Here is a 13,446-nt window from a genome sequence, read left to right on the forward strand (position 1 = left end):
CCGTAGTCCAATGTCTTCCCAAACCATTAAGAAACTGAAGATTTGTTTAATGGTTACTGCGGATGGTGCATGCATTGGATAACTTGGTGACTATCAGGTTGAATCTTTTGTAGGAGTCTTCCAAACTTTCGCCAGTATGAGCTTTGAAGTTGTTGAACTCATTGAGTGCGGTTGTAAGCCTCTTGTCTTGTGCTTGTTCTGAGCCTTCGTACAAATTCTTGAGAACTTCCCAGATCTCTTTTGCTGATTTGCAATTTATGATAATATCGAAGTTGTCAGGAGCAACTCCACAAGAGATTTCATAAAAAGCAACAACATCATTTTCCATTTTATCGAGATCATCCTTGGTGGGACGGTTCATGACTGGTTGACCTCCTCCGAGTCTGGTTGTAACGCCATCAGTTTGGACTGGTGTAAGAACCGGGACATGTGGTCCTTCTTCTACGGATCGCCATACATCTCTACCAAGTCTCCTTAAGTATCTTTCCATTCTCTGGGACCAGTGATGATATTCATTTGCTACCAGTATTGGGGCTCGATTAGAACCACCAACACTGTCACACCCCCGAACCAGACGGCGGAAACGTCCGAGGGCTCGCGTGACTTAAATTGAATATTATCACAATGATTATACATGAAACACAACATAAACTTCACCATGCATTAATACATAACGATTGATATTGTTCACATCCAGTACATTGTTTAAATATTACATATCCATAGCATCAATTGTTTGAGAGTTTTCAAAACATAACATCCTAACATACTTGATATTACCCTGCAACTTACCTGTTACCTGAGAATACAAGTTATTTTAAAAAACGTCAACATATGAAATGTTGGTGAGTTCATAAGCAGGGTTGTGATAAAAATGATTTGTGTAGTTTATAAAACCCAGAAAATCCGATATTTTCTGAAAAGACAATTGTTTAACAAAGTGTGAAGATCCATAAGTTGATGCATGAATGATTTCAAAACGTGTATAAATGGGAAGTTTTGTATTATAGTTATAGAAAAATACAAGCGAGTGGTGCTGATTTCCTCGAAAAACCCGATGTTTTCCGATAACATAAAATATAATTGTTTTCAAATTGTTATACCGCCACACGAGTGATTTTGATTAATTTTCCTTGATTACTCGGATAGTATTGGATTTATTTAATTACGTTAGTCGTTATAACCAGGCATAATAATGACTAGTTCCTCTGTCTTGGCATCCTAATGTACTCCGAAATTGATCTTAAGATTTTGTCACCATAGACTGGCCGAGTCTAACTGTAGCGAACAGCTGAGGTGTGGGGAGTCACCCCCGTATAGATCTATACACAAACTCTCGCTCTCCTTCCAGGAGACTTTGATTATAACTACAGACTACGAACGACCCTTAGAGGTGTCGCCCGCTATTACTCACTTAATCCAAACAAAATTGCTTACTATTGATTAACGACCTGTATTTGTTTACTTTGATTTCAAATAAGCCTAACAAACGCAGAGAAGAGGAATATAAGGTCCTGCTAATTACGTGTGTTATTTAAGGCTGTTGGTTATACGAAGGACACATTGGCCCATTTCATATTTGATTAAATTTGGACCTTACTAGCGATGCTAATGGGCCACAAGGCCCAATAGCATATAGGTGCCATTGAGGGTCCTTTAAACATGTAATTGGGTCACCGGAGGCCCAATAAACATTTATTATTAGTGTTAGGCCCAAAAGTCATGTCAATGGGCCACGAAGGCCCAATAAGCATGATTAGGATCTTTCAAGCCCAACTATTTGGATATTTACTTGTTTTAGGTATAGTATAATCGTTGGAAAGTTTGATTTAACGATTGTTATCTTCGTATCGGCACGAGGCCGGTCGGTTGTGTATATCGATATTTAGAATTTATACGTATATTCATCTTTCTATTTTCAAGAGTTGTAGTTTGGTATTTTTGACTCAAATATCTTAAAAACGAAATACTTGGTTCAAAATGTTGGTTTGACCTTTTCAGCCTTTCTTTAGTAAAAATAACAATTTTAGTCCCTTATTTTGAAAAAGGAACATTTCAGGCCCTTAAACCATTTTCTTGGCATTTTTTACCCATAAACTTGTTTAACTGATGTTTTTAGTTCAAAAATTTCTCTTTGGCAGTTTCAACCCTTCCAGTAAGGAATTTTCCAGTTAAAACCCAAACTTTTCACAACTTTTACAATTTTGGCCCAAAATCCAGAAAGTTTACATTTTTTATCCTTGTTTGGAAAAAAAATCATTTTAACCCCTGAATTGGTTTTGTTTACCCTTTTTATCCCCTGTTTTGAGGAGTTTATCATTTCAGTCCCTTGAGAATTATGCTTTTCGCAAATTTTAGCCTCAATGGGCCGAAAAGCCCAAAAATTGGCCCATTAAGCTACAAATTACATTTCTATTCCTTTGAAGAGCATAATATTCATAACAACATTTATTTTAACTGTTTTGACTCTTTTGATCCTTAAGAAAAACCTTGAATGGCAATTTTTAAACCAACTTTTGTTTATTTGACAAATTAAGCCCAAAAATTGGTTTTATGTTGCAATATGTTGATTATAATCTTAGAGGGTAATTTTCTTGACTTGTTTAGTGTAATATATCTTAGATCATGTTAGTTTTCCTTCTTGTGCCATAGATCTCGAGATTTCTTTCCTTTTTGTTTACATATTTAACACATAAACACATAAAATCACACATACATACATGAAATCATACATAAGATACACATACACATAGATCTACACATTTTACTTGTATTCTCCCCCATAAAACATGTGAAAACCGAAAAGAGAGGGGTATGAACTCACCTTTGTTTGTTGTTTTCGATTTTGAAGGAAGAAATGAAGAAAATTGGGTCCTAGCAAGCCTTCTTGGGTGGATCTCGATCTTAGAGGTTTCTAGGATGATGATCATGAGTTTATATGAGTTAAGAAGAGATTTTTGATAAAACAAAGAATCCAGATCATGGATCCAAGCATTAACTTACCTAAGATGATGATTTTTGTGGAATAACCTCCTTGAAAAGATCTTAAATCTCGAAAATTTGATGAAGAGGAGTGAAGGTATTCTTGAGAGGGTTTGTTTTAAAAAAAAGATGGATGTAATATATGTGTGGGTGTGTGTGTGTCTTCGGCCGAGGATAGAAAGGAGAGGGAGAAAGAGAGATAAGTGAAGTGATGGTGTGCATGGAAGTATGTGATGGTGCATGGAAGACCAAAATATAATAAGGAGGTGGCTAACCCTCCTTATTTCATCAATTTCCAATTTTTTTTTGTTTTCCTCTTGGGCCGAGAAAGAGAAAAGAGAGAAGAAGATTTGGGCCTTGAGTGCTTAAGTCCAAGATATGGGACCAATATACATCAAAGCATGAGTTTTATGGCCCTTTGGGGTTAGTTAAATTTGTTATGGCCCAATAAGGGTATTTTATTTCATTCTAGGCCCATTATGGCCCAAAATGTTAAAATAAAAGAAAGTGGGTCCAATTAGAGCCCATATAAGAGTTCTAAGCCCAAAATAATCAAATTGGAAACTTATTGGTCCATTAGGCCAAATAAGAAAATCCTAGTCCAAAATGGACTTGAACCGGGATTTTCAGGGCTTCCAACCTTTTGTTGACTATTTGAATGTTTGTGTAGAGTATTTGATGGAATTTGTGTGATCATTGAACAAGCATCATACATGTTTTCCAAGCTTTAACTACAATGTTATTTTTGTTAAGGGTTTTACAAGGTATCAGAATTCTTGGTTGTGACATCATCCCCCCCCCCCCCCCCCCCCGTTAGAGGGAATTTCGTCCCGAAATTCTTTTTAAAGCTAAATTTGAGAATGCGAGAATAGGTGAGGGTACTTATGCTTCATCTGGTCTTCGCGTTCCCATGTGAATTCTGGTCCGCGTCTCGCGTTCCATTGAACTTTCACAATCGGAATGCGAATTTGCTTAGTACCCTTCACTTCCCTGTCCATGATTTCGACTGGTTCTTCGATGAACAGGAGATTCTCGTTGATTTTGATTTCTTCTAATGGAATGACGAGAGTTTCGTCGGATAAGCACTTCTTTAAATTGGAAACATGGAACACGGGGTGTACACTACTGAGCTCAGCGGGTAGCTGCAGTCTATAAGCCACTGGACCTATTCGGGCAAGAATCTCGAAGGGTCCAATGTATCGAGGGTTTAGTTTTCCCCGCTTCCCAAAATGAATTACCCCTTTCCAGGGAGAGACCTTTAATAACACCCTATCCCCGACTTTAAATTCCAAGGGCTTTCGCCGCTTATCGGCGTAGCTCTTTTGTCCGTCTCGTGATGATTGCAGTCGGGCCCTGATCTGAATTATCTTCTCGGTCATTTCGCGTATGATTTCCGGTCCTGTTAATGCATTGTCTGGTGTTTGTCCTCTTGCTAGCTGAGTGTCTCCTACCTCAGCCCAACACAACGGTGATCTACATTTACGCCCGTACAATGCCTCGAAAGGTGCGAATTTGACGCTTGAGTGATAACTGTTATTGTACGAGAATTCGATTAAAGGCAAGTGGGTATCCCACGACTTTCCAAAGTCTATCACACATGCACGAAGCATATCTTCTAGCGTTTTAATGGTTCGCTCGCTTTGCCCATCCGTTTGTGGGTGGTAGGCAGTGCTCATGTCAAGTTGTGTTCTCATAGCTTTCTGAAGCGATTTCCAAAAGCGTGAAATAAACCTATTATCTCTATCTGAGATGATAGATATGGGCACTCCGTGGAGTCTCACGATTTCCTTGATATAGATCCTCGTCAGACGTTCCATCTTGTATGATTCTTTTATTGGCAGGAAATGAGCGGATTTTGTCAACCTATCAACTATTACCCATATGGTATCCAAACCATCAGTCGTCTTGGGTAGTTTGGTCACAAAGTCCATAGTAATCCTTTGCCATTTCCACTCGGGAATTATTGGTTGCTGTAGTAATCCCGAGGGCTTTTGATATTCCACCTTTACTTTAGCACATGTGAGGCACTTGCTAACGTAAGTGGTAATTTCTGTCTTCATGTTAGGCCACCAATAATGTTGCTTGATATCCAAGTACATTTTATCCGAACCCGGATGGGTGGAGTATCGTGTCTTGTGGGCTTCATTCATGACTACTTCTCTGAATCCCCCAAGTTTAGGGACCCAAATGCGGTTCATGAAGTAATATGCTCCGTCCTCCTTCACTTCGAAATTCTTTTCCATTCCACTTAGCGCTTCACTTGTTTTGTTTTCTGCCTTCATGGCATCCAACTAGGCTGCTCTGATTTCGAAGGTCAGGTGGGATTGGATGGTTATGAAGAGAGTCTTCAAACGACGATTCGAGTAATCCTTTCGACTCAAGGCATCAGCTACCATGTTAGCCTTACCTGGGTGGTACTTGATTTCGCACTCGTAATCGTTTAGCAGCTCAACCCATCTTCGTTGCCTCATGTTTAACTCCTTTTTGATTTAAAATGTGCTGGAGACTCTTGTGGTCGGTGAAAATGGTTCACTTGGTACCATAAAGGTAGTGCCTCCAAATCTTCAGGGCGAAGACCACAACTGCTAGTTCAAGATCATGGGTGGTATAATTCACCTCATGTGTCTTTAGTTTTCGGGACGCATAAGCTATCACCTTTCCACGCTGCATGAGTACACAGCCTAAACCCTGATTTGACGCATCACAGTAAACTACAAACTCTTCTGTTCCTTCTGGTAGTGATAGTATCGGTGCACTGCAGAGTGCTTGCTTCAGAGTTCGGAATGCAGCTTCTTGCTTATCCGTCTATTCAAAGGGTACACTCTTTTACGTAAGCAATGTAAGTGGCTTGGCTGTTTTGGAGAAGTTCTGAATGAACCTCCTGTAGTAGCCTGCGAGACCTAAGAATTGTCGAATTTCGGTGGGTGTTGCTGGGATCGCCCATCCTTCAACGGCTTTGACCTTAGAGGGAACCACATGTATCCCTTCCTGACTAACAACATGACCCAAAAAGTTCACAATACGAAGCGAGAACTCACACTTAGAGAGTTTTGCGTATCACTTTTCGGTTCACAGGGTTTCTAGGATTTGTCGGAGATGTCGTTGTTGGATATAGTGTCTAAGTCCATAACTATATTTGGTATGTACTTGACCCGACCCGGCATTGTCCATTTGGGTTGCATGGCATCATGCACTTGGATAGACTAAATGAGAGAAATAAGACACTTATGGTTTATTAATATATTATAAGTTCTAATATATTAATAATAAGAATAATAATATTTAGTTAGTATTGATCAATAATTCATTTAGAATTAATTATGTGATCAAAAGAAGACTAATTAAAAATATGGGTTGATTGTGTCAATCATCCATAACTTATATAGTGGACCAAGGCTCCATGGATTATCAAGTTGGGTTAAACCCATAAGATGCTCCATGGATGCTCCATGGGGGTTACATAACCCATGAGTCATGGAAATGAAAGGTCATGACAATTATGGTTTACATGGTGTAACCCTAATTGTAACATAATATATAAAGAAGCTATTATTCACCATTTTCAGTCGCTAGAGTGAATCAAAGAGGGCTAGCCGAAAATCCAAGTGTTCTTATTCTCTTAGAGTTTATTCCAAGTGTACTTGGTGTTGTGTGAAGCATTTGAGGCATCACACTTGAGGTGCTAGGTGATGGGTTTTGCGCATTCTAACACTCCTAAGTGTACATGCAACCCTAAATACCTTGGATCTATGTTTTCTCTATTATACATGCAATTATGAACTTTCCAAGGTATTACCTATCTAGCATACAATACTTGATACTTGGGTAATCAAATAGATAGAATACATACCTTTGTTTGATGTAGCTTGTCTCCATGAAGCTTGAGTGCCTAGTGCCCCAAGTGTGACACCTCAAATGGTTCACACAACACCAAATGCACATGGAATGACTTGAGAGAAATGGAACACTCCTTGAAATCGTCTAGCCCTCATATTCACACATTAGTGCACGATTTCTTGAGCCATGGGATTCTTTTATATGGTGGCTATTAGGGTTACACCATGTAACTCATAACTTTACCCATTCCTTATGCTCCATGGAGTTTAACCTCCATGGAGTATCCATGGGTCACCCCATGGACTTAGTCCAACATAAGGAATCTTGGATCACAAGCCCACATATATAAGAATGAATGATTTACACAATCAACCCATATATTTAATTAGTCTCCTTTTGATCACTTAATTAATTCCAAATTAATTCTTGATCAATACTAATTAAATAACCTTATTAATATATTAGAACTTATAATATATTAACCAACCTTAAGTGTTATTTCTCTCATTATAGTCTATCCAAATGCATGATGCCATGCAACCCAAATGGACCATGTCGGGTCGGGTCAAGTCTTACCAATTATAGTTATGGACTTAGACATTAATCCAACAGTCTCCCACTTGGATAAGTCTAAAACTATTATTGCGTATGACTTCAGGAACCGATCAGCAATCGTAGCTCTCAAAAGCTTCTATCGAACTCTGACCTTGTCGATGAACTCTGACCTTTGTTAATGACTTGTCCATTAGATAAGGGATCATATATTCCTTCATTCTAGATATCATATGGACTGAGACATGAATTATCAATCATTCTCTCTGTCCATTTGTTGTTTCCCGATTTCCGATTCATGATGACTGACTGATTGAACAAATCAAATCAGTCATGGCTTGGCCAAGCACTCACATGTATCATCTTTAAATCATCGAGGAGCCCACAGATATCGCTTTTATCCCGAATGTAAAAGGAATGGATAAACTTTGACTCATATGGCTTGTTCTACTACTTGTTGAATCATACACAAAGGCACGTTTTATAACATCGAGTTACCGAATGTGTTTTCGTGCAATCAATGTACAACCAACTCATAGTAACAACTCATATCTCTAGGTTTGAAGAATATAAGATATTATCGTCTCATGATCACTCGTGATAAAATCCATGAAGTGATTCAAATGAGCGCGGGTTGAATCCAATACTCAGAACTTATGAGCACTCATAAGTGTTGTAGCACCACTTTGTCCACCAACTTGGACCTCTACAAACCAACCCATGACAGTCTTGATTCATATCTACTTCCAACATATGACCGACTGTGGATGGTTTGAATAACTTAATCATTCAGGAAGAGCGACTTAGTTATTCTGGAAGTCAAAACATGCAAAGTGAAACACAAGAATAAATGAATCAAATATGGTATCAAACCCTATGAATATAAATAAACACTTTTATTTATCGCCATACTGATTACTCATTATTCATTGTTTCGGTTTTATCAACTTTATACTTGAATTAAAAACGCTAGTTGTCCCATGCTCCAAGCATGTACACTATGTTTTTCTTAAACAATAGCTTTGCCATACACCAAGTATGCACTCTATGTTTGTCTATGATACTTACTTTGTGAAATAAACCAATTGAACATAATTTCAATGATTCTAATTTCACACTCCCAAATCCTTATCGAAAAATGTGAGAATTTCAAATTCCTATCATTTATCGAAATCTGTTTAGATTTTAAACTTATATGCACTGACCCTCCTGTAATGAATATGTACAAAGTCACAAAGACTTGTCAACCGTCATTATAAGGTATTCCAATGGAGATCAACTCCATGGAAACTAAGTCTCATATTCAAAGTACATTGCTTTGGACATGCTTCTTGCATTAAGTTTTCTAATCTTACACAGATAACTTCCACCTACGGAGACAACTCCATATTTCATTTTGACTATCACTTCTGAATAAGAGATGCCTCTTTTCAGAATATGTCAATATGGTCCTTCCAAAATTAGCACTATACTTCCAACTGTCCCTGAGCAACCAATCTTTGGTAAACCTCAGATTGTCCTCGACAATTGCTTAATCATTTTAGTCATATCCAATTCTAGACCTTTTCCCTTCTTAATGCCTCTGGGCATTTGGAAAAATTTAGAAATGACAAATATTATAGCACAAGCAATCGATCCTGTACCCAAAGCAAATGGTACACGATTCATGATGTCTCACATAAAGACATGATTCTAGACCAGTCTTTTGCTACAATATTTTTTATTTGCCATGTTTTCAAAATTTGACTATGAAGAGGGATGTCGTAATCATAATCGAATTTTGAGAATGCAATATATAGAATTTCCTTAAGTTGAACCAATCCAACATGAAATTCATATATATATTCTTGACTAAAGATGATTAAGGTCTCAATCTAAGCCTTTAGAACTGAAATGAAGTATATCCTCTCCCTTAATTATAGCAAAACAACTTTTTCAATCCCTGCAGCCTTACGAATTGAAACTTTTGTTTTCTATAATTAACATTGCTAACTTGCAACACTAACAATAATTATCATGCTCCCACTAACATGATGATTATTAGCATAACACTTATGCTCCCACTAGCTTTGACATGTACTCAGAAATCAGCTGGACTTCTAGAAATCAATATTTTATTGACTTTCTTACCAAAGTTCAGATTTCTGATACGAGATGCTTTGATAAAACTTTATCAAAATCATACACCTTTCCTTAGATAGCATGCATGTGTGTCTAAACAATTTCAGAACTATGAAAAGGGATGCCGTAATCATAGTCTCAATTGTTTAGACCTTTTGCCATCTGCTTCAAATCTACTTGGTGGAAGTGTTTCCTCACCATCATTTTCATGAATCGGAGAGAAACCTTATGACCCTTAGATTTTATGGTGTATGTGTTCTTATCCATGTGAATCGTCAAAACCGTAGTCACAAGACAAGGATAATGACAAATCCAAAGTCATATGGACTGAACTTATGCAATCTTAACTTCTTGCCACCTGGCAGTACAGGGCCTGCCATTGCTTCCAAGTTGTTATGCAACCAATTGAGAACTTTCAGAACTCCTATGCAAAGCCAACTTTAACTGGAATGGGCACAGAATATGTCAACACGATAGGTTATAAACCTCAAGTCGTGTGCTAGTGAAGAACCTCAGGTTTTATTCTTGATTAGTTCTTGAAATTCTTTTTAGGATCTTTAAGACTCCCACTATCCTCTTGACATATAAGACTATCTTGCCAAATATTCAAGAGATAGTGCAGATTCTTTATCACGACAAACACTTCACACAATTGGACTTAGTTGGTCTTTGTTTTATCCAAAACATCACAACTTACCAATTTCAAATGTACAAGAGTAGGAAACTTTTACTCTTACACTTGACAAGTGTTTTAAACCTTTCTTTAAGATATGTCACTCAAGTTATAATCTTGGAGTATGACTCTAAGAATTGTTTTGGAACGAAGTATGACTCATATTCCTGATCTAACCATTTCAACAATTCATGACTCCTCTTCTTAGTCATAAGAATGCACTAAGATGACATTTAGAGGACTAATTGTGATATGATTTCTAAATCATTAAGATGATCACAAACATGATACTAAAGTACTCTCCCATATTTTCAGATTTGAGAAACTTTTATCTTTCTGCCTAATTTGATTCTTCCCATTCGTTCTGCCATACATTGAGACTTTACCAATGTTTCAGAATTATACTTAAACTTGTAAGTATAACCATATTTACTAAAATTTAGTAAATCGTGACGAATAGTCTTAACGAGCTTTGTGGTGGACTTGACCAGTGCACAAGAATGTGTACTCGATCCCTTTAGTCCTTAACTTGACTCACACATCCATGTGAACAAGTCTTAATTTTCCAATGCTTGAAAGTTCTCATTCATCATACTATTCAACTTGCATGATTCCAAGTTTCTATCCAACTGAAGCCTTGGGAATGAGAATCTTTCCTTATTTGATAAATTATGACACTACCACAAACGAAAGAATCAAGTCCATTTTTTTTCAAATATTGCTATTAGTGGAATCATATAAACAACCATTTTTCACAAATGCTACTTGTAAGGATATTTAAAATAAACATAAAATTAAAAACTTTTATTTTATTTCAAAACTTTGAGGAAAAAACTTATCCTTATAGTGCAAATGCATATGGAAAGACTTGTTGTTATCTATTCCTAAGCAATATATCATAACTCCTAAGTAACAGCTTCAAAATTCTGATGCGATCGAAATCCACCTACGCGATCAGAATCAGCATATACTTCCTTTAAGCTTTCTCTCTATTCTTTGATTCTTAAAACATCAACATGTGACCCAGTCACATCATGTAATGAGGATCTTAGAATAGAAACTTAACAGAGTTAGATAATGGGCTCTACCTGAAGTAGAGTCAGACTTATTGACTTTAACATCCTTAGGTAAACTTGGCAGCTTTGCAATCAACGCCCCTTCCTTTGGAAAAATAAACATATGGACCCTTTGTTAATGGGACTATCTCAGACTTAGCCTTTCTCCTTACCATTTGGTCAACCGGGTTGACTGTGGGCAATCCCTTTCCATTGGGAAGAGAATGCTTTTTCTGGATTTCCAGTGTCACCATTGTCACTGTCCATAAAGTTTTTGGGAAGTTGATCTTCTAATCAAATTTGCTTTACTATCGTTCCAAATCATTGCTGATTCAGCAGCACCAAGCAAATAGATATGATCATTAAGGTTCATGTCATAGTCTGTTTCATAGTAGTCCCAAAGGAACTCACTATGTGACTTAGAAAGTGATTGAACATCCAACTTTCTCAAGACTTTGACACCCAACTCTCCCAGCTTGTCAATATGTGACTTCATCTCTAAGATGTGATCACACATAGACCTTGCTTGCCATTAGGGCTTGAGTGACCTTGAACTTGTGGGTTAGGGCGAATAATTGGAGGAGGTGGAGGAAGTAAAGTTCCAAGAGATTTGGGAAGATCATAGATGTCTGAACTAGACATCTTTTGGGAGATATTCAAGATAGTTGATCTAAAGCCCTTAATATAACACCCAATATGAAATATTAAGGCTAGGATCCAACAACCTATTTATAACTGGAAGAGGGATGCCGTAATCCGAGTTATAAAATAGTTGAAGGTAGGTAAATGACGATTTACCAATTTCCACCATGAAAAACGAAATAATGTAATTAGGTTTTTAATTGGATTTGAAACTCCTAGATCTTTTGAGATTCATTGAACTTTTCAATGGCATGTTTCAATCTCGAGTGTGCCCTTCAGGTTTTGTGACTGGGATGCCGAGGATCACAAAACAAGGTGTGAAGTAACCATGCAAATATACTTGGTACCCTTAATATTTACCCCTCAATCGATGTGCCGGTTAACCACACGAGCTCCACCGATACTATGATAAATATTAAGTTACCCTTTGCCTACTTTTTTAAATCCATGTTAGTGTGCCGGTTAACCACACACGCTCCACTAACGGTTTAAACAAAGTGCAAAATGTAATTTCATGGATTAGCACCTTATTCACATTTTCCTAAGTAACTAAGATTGGGAATTTATAAAAAGTTTAGTTACTTAGTATTTATCATTAATACTTTTAATGAAGGGAGAATTATAGTCCTTGTCCTACCCGTTCGGCTAACGACCCTCCACCAGTCAAGGAAGCGGTGGGTGAGAGTGGACACCCATTAAACTGCCATTTTATAGGCAGTAACCTTATACCCCCTTATAGACCGGCTTCGTGAATGAGGCCTACTAACGGTAAGACTGACTTGCTCTTATACATATATTTATTATTAACTTATAATACTATAAAGTATAAGGGTTGAATTTTAACTTTTAAAATTCTAAGGGCTAACTTGGAATTAAAGTATTCATGGGGAAAACTTTACAAATTCCAAAACTTGAGGGAAAGTTTTGAAAATATTCAAAACTAATTAATTCCATAACTTATGTGTTTAAAGTAGTTTTAATTAAAAAAAAAAACTCTTCAAGTTCCATAACTTGAGGACAAGTTACGGAAGACTTTAAACTAATAAAAGAATGTAACTTTTCTTTATTTTTGTAACTTATGGAACTAATTAAGGTTACACATTTTATCATTTAATGAAGTGACTCTTGAACCTCCATAACTTGAGGACAAGTTATGGAGTCATAAAACCATTTAATGAGGACAAGACTCTTCATTTTTGTAACCATTGCCAACTTTTTATGAGTTTTATGAAACTTAAATGTGACTTTTCATATAACTTGAGGACAAGTTACAAAAACACATTTTAGAATCAACTCTTAGATTAAAATGGATTGAAAACACATAATCAATTAACTTTTCTATTAATCTAATAAACTCATATGAACAAAGATAATTCACATCAAAAATTTTCTCAAGTAATTAGCATAACTTTTGAACTAATACAATTCGATTTTTCAGCTAATTTTGCAAGTATAACAAGAAAACAAAACCTGGCTCTGACACCACTGATGGGTTTTGCGCATTCTAACACTCCTAAGTGTACATGCAACCCTAAATACCTTGGATCTATGTTTTCTCTATTATACATGCAATTATGAACTTTC

The sequence above is a fragment of the Lactuca virosa genome, chromosome 3, assembly GCF_052849685.1.
Source record: "Lactuca virosa cultivar CGN04683 chromosome 3, Lactuca_virosa_CGN04683_v6, whole genome shotgun sequence".
Classification (NCBI taxonomy): Eukaryota; Viridiplantae; Streptophyta; class Magnoliopsida; order Asterales; family Asteraceae; genus Lactuca; species Lactuca virosa.